Here is a 16,258-nt window from a genome sequence, read left to right as displayed (position 1 = left end):
TAGCACAATGAGCTAGAAGTAGTCTATGCTAGATTTAGAAGAGTTCTAAATATTGTGACGGATTCTACAAAAGAAGGCAGAGTATGTCATTGTTTTGACAATGACAAAGGATGTTAAGTCAAGAGGTTCTTTGAGAACTTGGTGTAGTTGATGCAGTCGAACTTTGAAGCTATATTGTGTGTGACAATGTTAGTGACATATTTCAGACCGCAGAATTAAGGTTCCACCAGAAGACCAAAACATATTAAATGCCGACTCATTTGGAGATGAGTGACGCGTTGAGACGCAAATGAATTACAAAATACATACGGTTCTGAGCATGTCAGATCCGTTGACTAAAACCTCTCCCGTGAGCAAAACATGATAAAGCACCGGAAGGCCAAGGTGTTATATCTTTACAAATGTAAACTAGATTATTGACTCTAGTGCAAGTGGGAGACTGAAGGAGATATGCCCTAGAGGCAATAATAAAGTGGTTATTATTTATATCTTTATGTTTATGATAAATGTTTATATATCATGCTAGAATTGTATTAACCGAAACATTAGTACATGTGTGATATGTAGACAAACAAGAAGTCCCTAGTATGCCTCTTAAACTAGCTTGTTGATTAATGGATGATTAGTTTCATAATCATGAACATTGGATGTTATTAATAACAAGGTTATGTCATTGTGTGAATGATGTAATGGACACACCCAATTAAGCGTAGCATAAGATCTCGTCATTAAGTTATTTGGTATAAGCTTTCGATACATAGTTACCTAGTCCTTATGACCATGAGATCATGTAAATCACTTATACCGGAAAGGTACTTTGATTACACCAAACACCACTGCGTAAATGGGTGGCTATAAAGGTGGGATTAAGTATCCGGAAAGTATGAGTTGAGGCATATGGATCAACAGTGGGATTTGTCCATCCCGATGACGGATAGATATACTCTGGGCCCTCTCGGTGGAAAATGTCGTCTAATGTCTTGCAAGCATATGAATGAGTTCATAAGAGACCACATACCACGGTACGAGTAAAGAGTACTTGTCAGGAGACGAGGTTGAACAAGGTATAGAGTGATACCGAAGATCAAACCTCGGACAAGTAAAATATCGCGAGACAAAGGGAATTGGTAATATATGTGAATGGTTCATTCGATCACTAAAGTCATCGTTGAATATGTGGGAGCCATTATGGATCTCCGTATCCCGCTATTGGTTATTGGTCGGAGTGAGTACTCAACCATGTCCGCATAGTTCTCGAACCGTAGGGTGACACACTTAAAGTTGGATGTTGAAATGGTAGTACTTGAATATGGAATGGAGTTCGAATATTTGTTCGGAGTCCCGGATGAGATCCCGGACATCACGAGGAGTTCCAGAATGGTCCGGAGAATAAGATTCATATATAGGATGTCATTTTATGTGAAATAAAATGTCGCGGAAGGTTCTATGGAAGGTTCTAGAAGGTTCTAGAAAAGTCCGGAAGAAACCACCAAGGAAGGTGGAGTCCACATGGGACTCCACCTCCATGGCCGGCCAGCCCTAGATGGGGAGGAGTCCCAAGTGGACTCCTCCATAGGGGGCCGGCCACCCCCCACATGGGAGGTGGAAATCCCACCTTTTGGTGGGAGTCCTAGTTGGGCTAGGTTTCCCCTCTTATGGAAGGTTTTTGGTTCGGGTCTTATTCGAAGACTTGGACACCAACACTTGGGGATCCACCTATATAATGAGGGGCCAAGGGAGGGGGCCGGCCACCCCCAAGACCACAAGCTGGCCGCCCCCCGTGAGTGGCCGGCCACCCCCTCCCAAACCCTAGCCGCCCCCTTCTCCTCCATATCTCCCGCGTAGCTTAGCGAAGCTCCGCCGGACTTCTTCACCGCCACCGACACCACGCCGTCGTGTTGTCGGATTCAAGAGGAGCTACTACTTCCGCTGCCCACTGGAACGGGGAGGTGGACGTCGTCTTCATCAACAACCGAACGTGTGACCGAGTACGGAGGTGCTGCCCGTTCGTGGCGCCGGAACCGATCGTGATCAAGATCTTCTACGCGCTTTTGCAAGCGGCAAGTGATCTTCTACCGCAGCAACAAGAACCTCATCTTGTAGGCTTTGGAATCTCTTCAAGGGTGAGACTCGATACCCCCTCGTTGCTACCGTCTTCTAGATTGCATCTTGGCTTGGATTGCGTGTTCGCCGTAGGAAATTTTTTTTTGTTTTCTATGCAACGTTATCCTACACGGAGCGCCGCCCGTGGGCCACACAAATAGGGCGAGGCTGCTGGAGAAGAAGGGAGGAGCCAAGAGCCGATAGGAGACTCTCGGTGGGTGATACGTCTCAAACGTATCTATAATTTCTTATGTTCCATGCTACTTTTATGATGATACTCACATGTTTTATACACATTATATGTCATTATTATGCATTTTCCGGCACTAACCTATTGACGAGATGCCGAAGAGCCAGTTGTTGTTTTGTGCTGTTTTTGGTTTCATAAATCCTACAAAGGAAATATTCTCGGAATTGGACGAAATCAACGCTCAGGGTCTTATTTTTCCACGAAGCTTCCAGAAGACCGAAAGGATTACGAAGTGGGGCGACGAGGCGCCGCCACGCCAGGGCCGCGCGGCCAGGGCTGGGCCCGCGCCGCCCTGTTGTGTGGGGCCCTCGTGTCGCCCCTAAACCTACCCTTCCGCCTACTTAAAACCTTCAGCGCGAAACCCCCAGTACCGAGAGCCACGATACGGAAAACCTTACAGAGACGCCGCCGCCGCCAATCCCATCTCGGGGGACTCAGGAGATCGCCTCCGGCACCCTGTCGGAGAGGGGAATCATCTCCCGGAGGTCTCTTCATCACCATGATCGCCTCCGGATCGATGTGTGAGTAGTTCACCCCTGGACTATGGGTCCATAGCAGTAGCTAGATGGTTGTCTTCTCCTCATTGTGCTATCATGTTAGATCTTGTGAGCTGCCTATCATGATCAAGATCATCTATTTGTAATGCTACATGTTGTGTTTGTTGGGATTCGATGAATATGGAATACTATGTCAAGTTGATTATCAATCTATCATATATGTTGTTTATGTTCTTGCATGCTCTCCGTTGCTAGTAGAGGCTCTGGCCAAGTTGATACTTGTAACTCCAAGAGGGAGTATTTATGCTCGATAGTGGGTTCATGCCTCCATTGAATCTGGGACAAAGGATGTAAAGTTCTAAGGTTGTGGATGTGCTGTTGCCACTAGGGATAAAACATCAATGCTTTGTCTAAAGATATTTGTGTTGATTACATTACGCACCATACTTAATGCAATTGTCTGTTGTTTGCAACTTAATACTGGAAGGGGTTCAGATGATAACATGAAAGTGGACTTTTTAGGCATAGATACATGCTGGATAGCGGTCTATGTACTTTGTCGTAATGCCCTGATTAAATCTCATAGTACTCATCATGATATATGTATGTGCATTGTTATGCCTTCTTTATTTGTCAATTGCCCAACTGTAATTTGTTCACCCAACATGCTATTTATCTTATGGGAGAGACACCACTAGTGAACTGTGGACCCCGGTCCATTCTTTACATCTGAAATACAATCTACTGCAATACTTGTTCTTTACTGTTCTTCGCAAACAAACATCATCTTCCACACTATACGGTTAATCCTTTGTTTTCAGCAAGCCGGTGAGATTGACAACCTCACTGTTACGTTGGGGCAAAGTACTTTGATTGTGTTGTGCAGGTTCCATGTTAGCGCCGGAATCCCTGGTGTTGCGCCGCACTACACTCCGTCACCAACAACCTTCACATGTTCCTTGACTCCTACTGGTTCGATAACATTGGTTTCTTACTGAGGGAAAACTTGCTACTGTACGCATCACACCTTCCTCTTGGGGTTCCCAACGGACGTGTGTTAACTGCACGCATCAAGCTCTTTTTCTGGCGCCGTTGCCGGGGAGATCAAGACACGCTGCAAGGGGAGTCTCCCACATCCAATCTCTTTACTTTTTTTTGTCTTGCTTTACTTTACTTTATTTGCTGCTTTGTTTGCTCTTATATCAAAAACACAAAAAAATTAGTTCCTAGTTTTTACTTTATTTACTGTCTTGTTCTCCATATTAAAAACACACAAAAAATTAGCTACTTGCATTTACTTTATTTAGTTTGCTTTATTTACTACTGCTAAAATGGGTACTGTTGAGAATACTAAGTTGTGTGACTTTACTAGCACAAATAATAATGATTTCTTATGCACACCTATTGCTCCACCTGCTACTACAGCAGAATTTTTTGAAATTAAACCTGCTTTACTAAATCTTGTTATGAGAGAGCAATTTTCTGGTGTTAGTTCTGATGATGCTGCTGCTCATCTTAATAATTTTGTTGAACTTTATGAAATGCAAAAGTATAAGGATGTAGATGGTGATATTATAAAATTGAAATTGTTTCCTTTCTCTTTAAGAGGAAGAGCTAAATATTGGTTGCTATCTTTGCCTAAGAATAGTATTGATTCATGGACTAAATGTAAAGATGCTTTCATTGGTAGATATTATCCTCCCGCTAAAATTATATCTTTGAGAAGTAGCATAATGAATTTTAAGCAATTAGATAATGAACATGTTGCTCAAGCATGGGAGAGAATGAAATCGTTGGTGAAGAATTGCCCTACCCATGGACTAACTACTTGGATGATCATCCAAACCTTCTATGCAGGATTGAATTTTTCTTCACGGAACCTATTGGATTCAGCTGCTAGAGGTACATTTATGTCCATTACTTTGGGGGCGGCAATCAAGCTTCTTGATAATATGATGATCAATTACTCCGAATGGCACACTGAAAGGGCTCCACAAGGTAAGAAGGTAAATTCTGTTGAAGAAACCTCCACCTTGAGTGATAAGATTGATGCTATTATGTCTATGCTTGTGAATGGTAGATCTAATGTTGATCCAAATAATGTTCCTTTAGCTTCATTGGTTGCTCAAGAAGAGAATGTTGATGTGAACTTCATTAAAAATAATAATTTCAACAACAATGCTTATAGGAATAATTCTGGTAACAACTATAGGCCATATCCTTCTAATAATGGTAATGGTTATAGTAATTCTTATGGCAATTCTTACAACAATAATAGGAATGTACCCTCTGGTCTTGAAGCCATGCTTAAAGAATTTATTAGTACACAAACTGCTTTTAACAAATATGTTGAGGAAAAGCTTGATAAAATTGATATTCTTGCTTCTAAGGTTGATAGTCTTGCCTCTGATGTTGATCTTTTAAAATTGAAAGCTATGCCTAATGAAGATAAAGATATTAAGTCATTTGCTACAGCAAACTCCATACAAGTTCGCATTAATGAAAATATTAGATTGATGGCTGAATTGCAAGCTAGGTGGGAAAGAGAAGAAAACGAAAAACTTGCTAAAGAGAGTAATGTAGCTAAAGTTTGGACTATTACCACCACTAGTAATGTTGATGCTTCACATGTTGTTACACCTCCTACTATCAATGATAAAATAATTGGTGTTGGCAATGTTTCTACCCCTAGTGCAAAGCGTACAAAACTGCTTGAAACTGCTAAAATTGCTGAAACTGTTTGTGATAAAACTGCTGAAATTTTTCAAAATATTGGGGACAATGATCCCATTGCTGTAGATCATAATGGTTTAGATTTTGATGATTGTCATATCTCTGAAGTCATAAAGTTCTTACAAAAACTTGCTAGAAGTCCTAATGCTAGTGCTATAAATTTGGCCTTCACAAAACATATTACAAATGCTCTCATAAAAGCTAGAGAAGAGAAACTAAAACTTGAAACTTCTATTCCTAGGAAGTTAGAAGATGGTTGGGAGCCCATCATTAAGATGAAGGTCAATGATTTTGATTGTAATGCTTTATGTGATCTTGGTGCAAGTATTTATGTTATGCCTAAGAAAATCTATGATATGCTTGACTTGCCACCATTGAAAAATTGTTATTTGGATGTTAATCTTGCTGATAATGCTATAAAGAAACCTTTGAGGAGGATTGATAATGTTCGCATTATGGTTAACAATAACCTTGTCCCCGTTGATTTTGTTGTCTTGGATATTGAATGCAATGCATCTTGTCCCATTATATTGGGAAGACCTTTTCTTCGAACCGTTGGTGCTACTATTGATATGAAGGAAGGTAATATTAAGTATCAATTTCCTCTCAAGAAAGGTATGGAACACTTCCCTAGAAAAAGAATGAAGTTATCTTATGATTCTATTATTAGAACAAATTATGATGTTGATGCTTCATCTCTTGATAATACTTGATTCACACTTTCTGCGCCTAGCTGAAAGACGTTAAAGAAAAGCGCTTATGGGAGACAACCCATTATTTTACTTCTGCACTTTTGTTTTATATTTGAGTCTTGGAAGTTATTACTACTGTAGCAACCTCTCCTTATCTTTATTTTATTGCATTGTTGTGCCAAGTAAAGTCTTTGATAGTAATGTTGATACAAGATTTGGATTACTGCGCAGAAACAGATTTCTTACTGTCACGAAATTGAGTAGCCCCGTCTGTAGGTAACTCATAAAATTCTGCCAATTTACGTGCGTGATCCTCAGATATGTACGCAACTTTCATTCAATTTGAGCTTTTTCATCTGAGCAAGTTAAGTGCACCAGAAAAATTCGTCTTTACGGACTGTTCTGTTTTGACAGATTCTGCCTTTTATTTCTCATTGCCTATTTTGCTATATTTGATGGATTTCTTTGATCCATTAACTTTCAGTAGCTTTGTGCAATGTCCAGAAGTGTTAAGAATGATTATGTCACCTCTGAATATATGAATTTTCGATTATGCACTAACCCTCTAATGAATTTGTTTTGAGTTTGGTGTGGAGGTAGTTTTCAAGGGTCAAGAGAGGAGGATGATACAATATGATCAAGAAGAGTGAAAAGTCTAAGCTTGGGGATGCCCCCGTGGTTCATCCCTGCATATTTTAAGAAGACTCAAGCATCTAAGCTTGGGGATGCCCAAGGCATCCCTTCTTCATCGACAACTTATCAGGTCACCTCTAGTGAAACTATATTTTTATTTCGTCACATCTTATGTGCTTTACTTGGAGCGTCTGTTTGTTTTTATTTTTGTTTTTGTTTGAATAAAATCGGATCCTAGCATTCCTTGTTTGGGAGAGAGACACGCTCCGCTGTTTCGTATGAACACATATGTTCTTAGCTTTATTCTTAATGTTCATTGCGAAGGTTGAACTACTTCGTTCATTGATATATGGTTGGAAACAGAAAATGCTGCATGTGGTAATTGGTATAATGTCTTGAATAAATTGATACTTGGCAATTGTTGTGCTCATATAGATCATGTTTAAGCTCTTGCATCATGTACTTTGCACCTATTAATGAAGAACTACATAGAGCTTGTTAAAATTTGGTTTGCATGATTGGTCTCTAGAGTCTAGATATTTTCTGGTTAAGGTGTTTGAACAACAAGGAGACGATGTAAAGTCTTATAATGCTTACAATATGTTCATATGTGAGTCTTGCTGCACCGTTTTATACTTGAGTTTGCTTCAAACAACCTTGCTAGCCTAGCCTTGTATTGAGAGGAATTCTTCTCGTGCATCCAAATCCTTGAGCCATAAACTATACCATTTGTGTCCACCATACCTACCTACTACATGGTATTTCTCTGCCATTCCAAAGTAAATTACTTGAGTGCTACCTTTAAAATTCTATTCTTTGTCTTTGCAATATATAGCTCATGGGAAAATAGCCTTAAAAACTATTGTGGTGAAGAATATGTACTTATGTATCTTATTTCTTAATAAGTTGCTTGTTGAGCGGTAACCATGTTTCTGGGGACGCGATCAACTTTTACCTTTGTTGAATATCATGTGAGTTGCTATGCATGTTCGTCTTGTCTAAAGTAAGGGCGATTTTCATGATTAAATGGTTTGAGTATGCATATTGTTAGAGAAGAACATTGGGCCGCTAACTAAAGCCATGATCCATGGTGGAAGTTTCAGTTTGGACAATTAATCCTCAATCTCTTATGAGAATTTTATCTGTTGTTGAATGCTTATGCATTAAAGAGGAGTCCATTATCTGTTGTCTATGTTGTCCCGGTATGGATGTCTAAGTTGAGAATAATCAAAAGCGAGAAATCCAATGCGAACTTTCTCCTTAGACCTTTGTACAGGCGGCATAGAGGTACCCCTTTGTGACACTTGGTTGAAACATATGCTATGCAATGATAATCCATGTTAATCCAAGCTAATTAGGACAAGGTGCGAGCACTATTGGTATACTATGCATGAGGCTTGCAACTTGTAGGATATCTTATACATAACACATATGATTTATTACTACCGTTGACAAAATTGTTTCTATGTTTTCAAAATGAAAAGCTCTAGCTCAAAAATAGTAATCCATGCTTCCCTCTGCGAAGGGCCATTCTTCTACTTTATTGTTGAGTCAGTTTACCTATTCTTTCTATCTCAGAAGCAAACACTTGTGTAAACTGTGTGCATTGATTTTTACATGTTTACCTATTGCACTTGTTATATTACTTTATGTTGACAATTATCCATGAGATATATATGTTGAAGTTGAAAGCAACTGCTGAAACTTATATCTTCCTTTGTGTTGTTTCAAAGCTTTCTACTAAGAATTTATTGCTTTATGAGTAACTCTTATGCAAGTCTTATTGATGCTTGTCTTGAAAGTATTATTCATGAAAAGTCTTTGCTATATGATTCAGTTGTTTACTCATTGTCTTCATCATTGCTTCGAATCGCTGCATTCATCTCATATGCTTTACAATAGTATTGATCAAGATTATGATAGCATGTCACTTCAGAAATTATCTTTATTATCGTTTACCTACTCGAGGGCGAGTAGGAACTAAGCTTTGGGATGCTTGATACGTCTCAAACGTATCTATAATTTCTTATGTTCTATGCTACTTTTATGATGATACTCACATGTTTTATACACATTATATGTCATTATTATGCATTTTCCGGCACTAACCTATTGACGAGATGCCGAAGAGCCAGTTGTTGTTTTCTGCTGTTTTTGGTTTCAGAAATCCTACAAAGGAAATATTCTCGGAATTGGACGAAATCAACGCCCAGGGTCTTATTTTTCCACGAAGCTTCCAGAAGACCGAAAGGATTACGAAGTGGGGCGACGAGGCGCCGCCACGCCAGGGCCGCGCAGCCAGGGCTGGGCCCGCGCCGCCCTGTTGTGTGGGGCCCTCGTGTCGCCCCTAAACCTACCCTTCCGCCTACTTAAAGCCTTCGTCGCGAAACCCCCAGTACCGAGAGCCACGATACGGAAAACCTTACAGAGACGCCGCCGCCGCCAATCCCATCTCGGGGGATTCAGGAGATCGCCTCCGGCACCCTGCCGGAGAGGGGAATCATCTCCCGGAGGTCTCTTCATCGCCATGATCGCCTCCGGATCGATGTGTGAGTAGTTCACCCCTGGACTATGGGTCCATAGCAGTAGCTAGATGGTTGTCTTCTCCTCATTGTGCTATCATGTTAGATCTTGTGAGCTGCCTATCATGATCAAGATCATCTATTTGTAATGCTACATGTTGTGTTTGTTGGGATTCGATGAATATGGAATACTATGTCAAGTTGATTATCAATCTATCATATATGTTGTTTATGTTCTTGCATGCTCTCCGTTGCTAGTAGAGGCTCTGGCCAAGTTGATACTTGTAACTCCAAGAGGGAGTATTTATGCTCGATAGTGGGTTCATGCCTCCATTGAATCTGGGACAGTGACATAAAGTTTTAAGGTTGTGGATGTGTTGTTGTCACTAGGGATAAAACATCAATGCTTTGTCTAAGGATATTTGTGTTGATTACATTACGCACCATACTTAATGCAATTGTCTGTTGTTTGCAACTTAATACTGGAAGGGGTTCAGATGATAACCTGAAAGTGGACTTTTTAGGCATAGATGCATGCTGGATAGCGGTCTATGTACTTTGTCGTAATGCCCTGATTAAATCTCATAGTACTCATCATGATATATGTATGTGCATTGTTATGCCTTCTTTATTTGTCAATTGCCCAACTGTAATTTGTTCACCCAACATGCTATTTATCTTATGGGAGAGACACCACTAGTGAACTGTGGACCCCGGTCCATTCTTTACATCTGAAATATAATCTACTGCAATACTTGTTCTTTACTGTTCTTCGCAAACAAACATCATCTTCCACACTATACGGTTAATCCTTTGTTTTCAGCAAGCCGGTGAGATTAACAACCTCACTGTTACGTTGGGGCAAAGTACTTTGATTGTGTTGTGCAGGTTCCACGTTGGCGCCGGAATCCCTGGTGTTGCGCCGCACTACACTCTGTCACCAACAACCTTCACGTGTTCCTTGACTCCTACTGGTTCGATAACCTTGGTTTCTTACTGAGGGAAAACTTGCTACTGTACGCATCACACCTTCCTCTTGGGGTTCCCAACGGACGTGTGTTAACTGCACGCATCAGTGGGAGAGAAGAGAGAGAATAGAAAGGGGAAATAATTTCTATTTTAATTAATAACTCCCTTCATCTCATAAAGGATGTCTTAGTGTCTACATACATCTAAATTTAGACGAATCTAAGGCATCTTTCATAAGAGGAAGGGAGTATGTATAATCACTCTATTAATCAATAAAATACTAGCAACTATATTAAATATTGCTCATGTTATTAAAAATTACTTGTACATATTCAAAACAATTTCATATTTTAACAATATATTCATGGGGTTTTAAAATATAATGCCTTTGACAAGTGTTACACTACAATGCTTTTTGTGAACTGGATTGGTTCTAGCGAGGATTAGATTTCTCATCAGATAGGAAACCAAAGAAGCAGGTGCTAGTTCCTAATAGTGCTAATAGTACATATCTCATCTATCCTAAGTTCGCTAATGTGTAGGATGTGTAGCAGCCGATGTTCTTTCTATGGAGCCTAGCATCGGTAGTGGTACCTCCGATAGATACAAGAAACCTCTCTTGTATTATATCACAAGTAGTGGATAGGTTCCGCCTTAGACCGCCCAGGGTTTTTAAAAATGTTCATGGTGTTTGAAAAATATAGTCATGGGTCAGAAACACATGTCCAAGCTATTCAAAATAACTTCATATTTTTTAAAAATATTCTTGGGGATTTAAAAATATGTTTTGGGGTTTAACAAATGTTCAGAGTGTTCGAAGCAATATTCACGGAGTTGAAAAACATGTCCTTGGGTTCAAAAATGTAGATTGATGGCTCAATTAAAGTTCAACCCTTTATAAAAAAAATGTTTACTGGTTAACAAAAAATTCATGAATTCGAAAAAATGTTCAATCTATTCCAAAACATAATCATGTATTAATTAAAAAATAAAAATGAAAACAAGAAATAGAAGAAATAAAAGAAATAGAAAAGGAAATAAAAAAGAAAACAAAAAGGAAAAAAAAGAAAGATAAAATGAGCATGTCCATTTGGAGAAGGGGCTGCAAATGAGTCGGCACTAGGTATCTCTATAAGTGAGTTTGCACTGTTTCTTATCAAATACTCCCTCTGTGTCAGAATGTAAAATCTTTTAGATACTTTTAAAGTAGCCTAGAAACAAATTAAAACGCGTGAACCTATACACTACGAGTAGACTAGATACAAACAAAAGTGAGTGAATCTATAAAAGACCTAAAACATCTTACATTTCTGCAAGGAGGGAGTATTAGACAAATTTATTTACTAAATATAAAATTGCAATGTATTTTAAATATTTTCATATTTTACATATTTTCCTTGAGACTGGGCCTAATGTTGAGCTTTCGCACTGAGCCCGCCATGCCAATCTGCACATGCACACGCCTTTGTTCGTCAACCTCATATAACATTTTATCTTACGTAAATCCATTTTGGCTCATCGGTGTAGATACACCTATTACCAAAAAACATATTTCAAAATTTCTAAAAATTCTGAAAAAAAATCGGGATGCACTTGCAGACATTCTATGGTCACACATGAAGTTTCACTAAAAAATGTTACTTTTGCAGCATGTGCAAAAAAAAATCGTTATCCCGGAATTGCTTTTCACGAGACTTTTTTTTGTTCACTTTACTAGGACACACAAAATGTTTTTTCCTGCAAACATTTATGAGCTAACATTGGAGATGTCCGAATGTACATTGAGAATTATTTTTAGGTTTTTTTAACATTTTAAAATAGATGTAAAATATATTTTTCATAATAGATGCATCTACAGTTCTACACCTATGAGCCAAAACACCGTGTGTCTCATTATCTCAGTCATTATCACACATAGAACCGTCTATGATAATTGGTTATCTAGTCTGTTGAGCTGTAGAACCGACGAGATAGTGAGCCTGGATTATCCTAGTGTACCTCTTCTGGTTTAAAATAGATGTTAGATCGAATTGATCAAAAGAGTCTTTAGCTCTGAAATGTCTAAGATTACCAATCTGGGCCGCTGGATCACGTAAAATAAACAATGTACATTCAACAGACTCAGAATTTATCTTAATCGAATTATGGCTCTGACCGTTAACTTTGAAGCAATGTCTTTTGTCTCAATAAAAATCAAGCCATATTTGTCTCTCACAAAACACACTAAAAGAGGAGGTATGTAGCCAGATACAAGACGCAATGGTTAAAACTTAAGAAAGCCCTTAATTTCCGAGCCTAAAAATCTGAACTCAAACATATATCCTCCTGGTGAATAATAAGTAAAGTTCAAACGATGACATAAAGAAAAAGTTCAACGGAGACACACATATCCAAGGCCACGAAAAAGAAGAAGCACATCAAATATCCTTGCTAGATTCGTATCGTACCGCACGATTTGATTGGATCAACGAAGCTTTCACTTTCCGCCCAAAGAATCGCCATCCCTGTAAACGTGTCCATGCATCCCTCCTCGTTGGAGGCAAATTATTTGGCACCACAGAAGGGGCACACCGGAGGGGAAACTCCTGGCGAGCCACCTGTACAGAAAAGAAACAAAAGTGAGCCGAGAATGGTGTGCTTCCTAGGTTGAGACGTGATGTTGCCCACATGATATGAGGCGATTTGCACAAAAATAACCCAAAAGTGAAAGAAAAGCACAGACTGACCCTCCGGCGAAACTATTTCACCCATCTAACCCTTTTGTGTGGCGCCCCTCTCATGGGCGCCACACATGGCAGTGTGGCGCCCGTGTCTGCGGCGCCACTCTTCCAGCCGACGTGGCGCCCTCGACGCTGAGCTGGTGCGCCGATCCGACGTGGCAGCATGTGTGGCGCCCATGGGAGGGGCGCCACACTACTCTATATATATAATTTCTGTCTAGAGATAACAGAAAACTGTGGTAGCTCAATTGGATGAAGCCTTTGCTTCCCAATCCCAGGTTATGAGTTCGAATCTCCGCACCACCCGAATTTATTTTTATTTTTAAAAATTATGCTAGACATTGTAGTATGTTTACAACATGAAATCTAGCCTCGTACTGTTTTGTAGAGTTTTTTATTTAATAAAAAACTCTACAAAACAGCCAACACCACGGTGATCAAGAGGTACAGGCATGCAGAAAAGATTTAGTTTATGCAAGCATAAGCAAGCTGACAAACCTCGCTTACATATCATCAACGGTCACAATAAATGACTAAATATATAAATCAGGAAGTAACGAAGGACATCTTTTTCTTTTTTGAATGAGTAAGAAGGACATCTTAACATGATGTACAAGATCAAGAGCCACCATAAGATTACAGATTTATGCTACACGAAATCAAGATGGGCGGTGATTTAGCAGCTCAAGCAAATTAGCTAGCACACTGACTTCGAAATAAATAAGCAATCTGTAACAACCAAGCTAGAATCCACATGCTTAATGGCATTCAGGTGGAGTTCTTCAGTGTAGGCTTATTAACTAAAGAAATATACTACAATGAGGAACAGCACTAAAGTTAAAAGTGAAATAATTGCACTTCAGTAATAAAGCATCAGTCCAGTGCCTATGCTAGCGATAAATGATGGGTCTCTTGGTCTAATTCAGGTAAGGTAACAATTAAAGTTAGTTGAAGATATTAGTAGTAGCATGAATAGAGGTACAAATTATGCTATTAGTTGTTCTTTGTATATTTTGGTGTACCACGGTCTGCAAGCATAAGCAAGGTGAAACTGTTGCCAGGGTCCAATAACGAGTATAAAGGAAAATTTGCTTTAGTATTGCCTTGTGAGACAGTCTGCACCGTAATGTGTTCAGCAGTGCATACAAGACAATTCCTAGATAAATAGCTTGGGCCTTTGTGGGGAATCTTATGCTGAAATCACATCTTGATAAATAAACTACTCAGGAGCTGTGTGATTCGGTGGTCTTTATGATCTAGAAGTGAAGGAGTCCAGTGTATGCTCATATACAGACTCCAACAGATGATACTGCAACTCTCCAAGGCTTATCAACATATGGATATTTTTTTGTTGAAGAGAGTAATCAGAACGGTGAACATTTTTTGCGAAAATTAGAGTAACGGAATTAATCATACCAGAAGCTAAGTAATCAGAATGGCGGTCGAGACGGGTGAGGTGTAAAAATGTGCGTCCGGCGATCAACGACGGCTGCACTTCGTTCTTCCGACATCGACGACGCCGACACCGTGGTGCTGGCTAAAAAAAACTCTACAAAACAGTACGAGGCCGGCTAGATTTCATGTTGTAAACATACTACAATGTCTAGCATAATTTTTAAAAATAAAAATAAATTCGGGTGGTGCGGAGATTCGAACTCATGACCTGGGATTGGGAAGCAAAGGCTTCATCCGATTGAGCTACCAGAAGCTAAGTAATCAGAATGGCGGTCGAGACAGGTGAGGTGTAAAAATGTGCGTCCGGCGATCAACGACGGCTGCACTTCGTTCTTCCGACATCGACGATGCCGACACCGTGGTGCTGGCTAAAAAAAACTCTACAAAACAGTACGAGGCCGGCTAGATTTCATGTTGTAAACATACTACAATGTCTAGCATAATTTTTAAAAATAAAAATAAATTCGGGTGGTGCGGAGATTCGAACTCATGACCTGGGATTGGGAAGCAAAGGCTTCATCCGATTGAGCTACCACAGTCTTCTGTTATCTCTAGACAGAAATTATATATATAGAGTAGTGTGGCGCCCCTCCCATGGGCGCCACACATGCTGCCACGTCGGATCGGCGCACCAGCTCAGCGTCGAGGGCGCCACGTCGGCTGGGAGAGTGGCGCCGCAGGCACGGGCGCCACACTGCCATGTGTGGCGCCCATGAGAGGGGCGCCACACAAAAGGGTTAGATGGGTGAAATAGTTTCGCCGGAGGGTCAGTCTGTGCTTTTCTTTCACTTTTGGGTTATTTTTGTGCAAATCGCCCATGATATGATAGTGCGCGCACCAATGCACCTGCTACCACACGTATTCATGCAGAAAGAGTGCGCACGCATGTGGCCAACAAAGTTAATTATGTTTCCAAACACTCCAAACAGACTAGATTACCAATTAATGCTGGAGTAATTAAACAGGCCAAGCTATGCGGAGCAGTTAATCAATTATTGAGTGAGCAGTACGTGCTTCGCGTTGCCATTTGAAAGATATGTTCAGAAGGTATAAATGTGTGTTGGAGGGTTGGATAATATTCTCTTTTGTGAGGGAAAATGCATTCATGATCATGGTTGCCAAGCACCCCATACATAAAAAAAAGTAATTCAAAGAAGATTAAGAAAATCAGAATCTTTTTGGGAAGTATTGTACTTGTATAAAAATATTTCGAGAGAGAATTAATATCATTTTATCTTGGGTAAAAAGACAAAATCGAAAATTTCCATATCCATGTACTATGCACGCTATACTCATCATAAATTTGTCTTTTTTACCCAGGATACCATAAGAATCATTTCGATACCAAATATTATAGTAGTACAATACTTAATCATCTTTTCTTTTCAGGAGAATTGGTTTTTCTTTTAATTTTTAAATTACTATAATTTTGGGGTTTGTGGGGTGCATAGCAGCTTGTGGACAAAAATCGCGTCCCTTTTGTGAGAACCTTTTAGCATGTACAAACAACACACGCAGATGCGCATACGCCGGCACACAAGACTGCATATGCTCTGCATATCCCACCCACCATAATTAAGCACGCATGCATATGACATGTTTGTAAATGTGATCAAGTACTGATTAGACTTTGATCAAAATCAAAACAACTGGAACACATTCTGAAACAAATGATTGGTCTTAT

This window comes from Lolium perenne, chromosome 7 (assembly GCF_019359855.2).
Source record: "Lolium perenne isolate Kyuss_39 chromosome 7, Kyuss_2.0, whole genome shotgun sequence".
Lineage (NCBI taxonomy): Eukaryota > Viridiplantae > Streptophyta > Magnoliopsida > Poales > Poaceae > Lolium > Lolium perenne.
The sequence above is the reverse complement of the archived record's forward strand: the minus strand, read 5'-3'. Positions refer to the sequence as shown.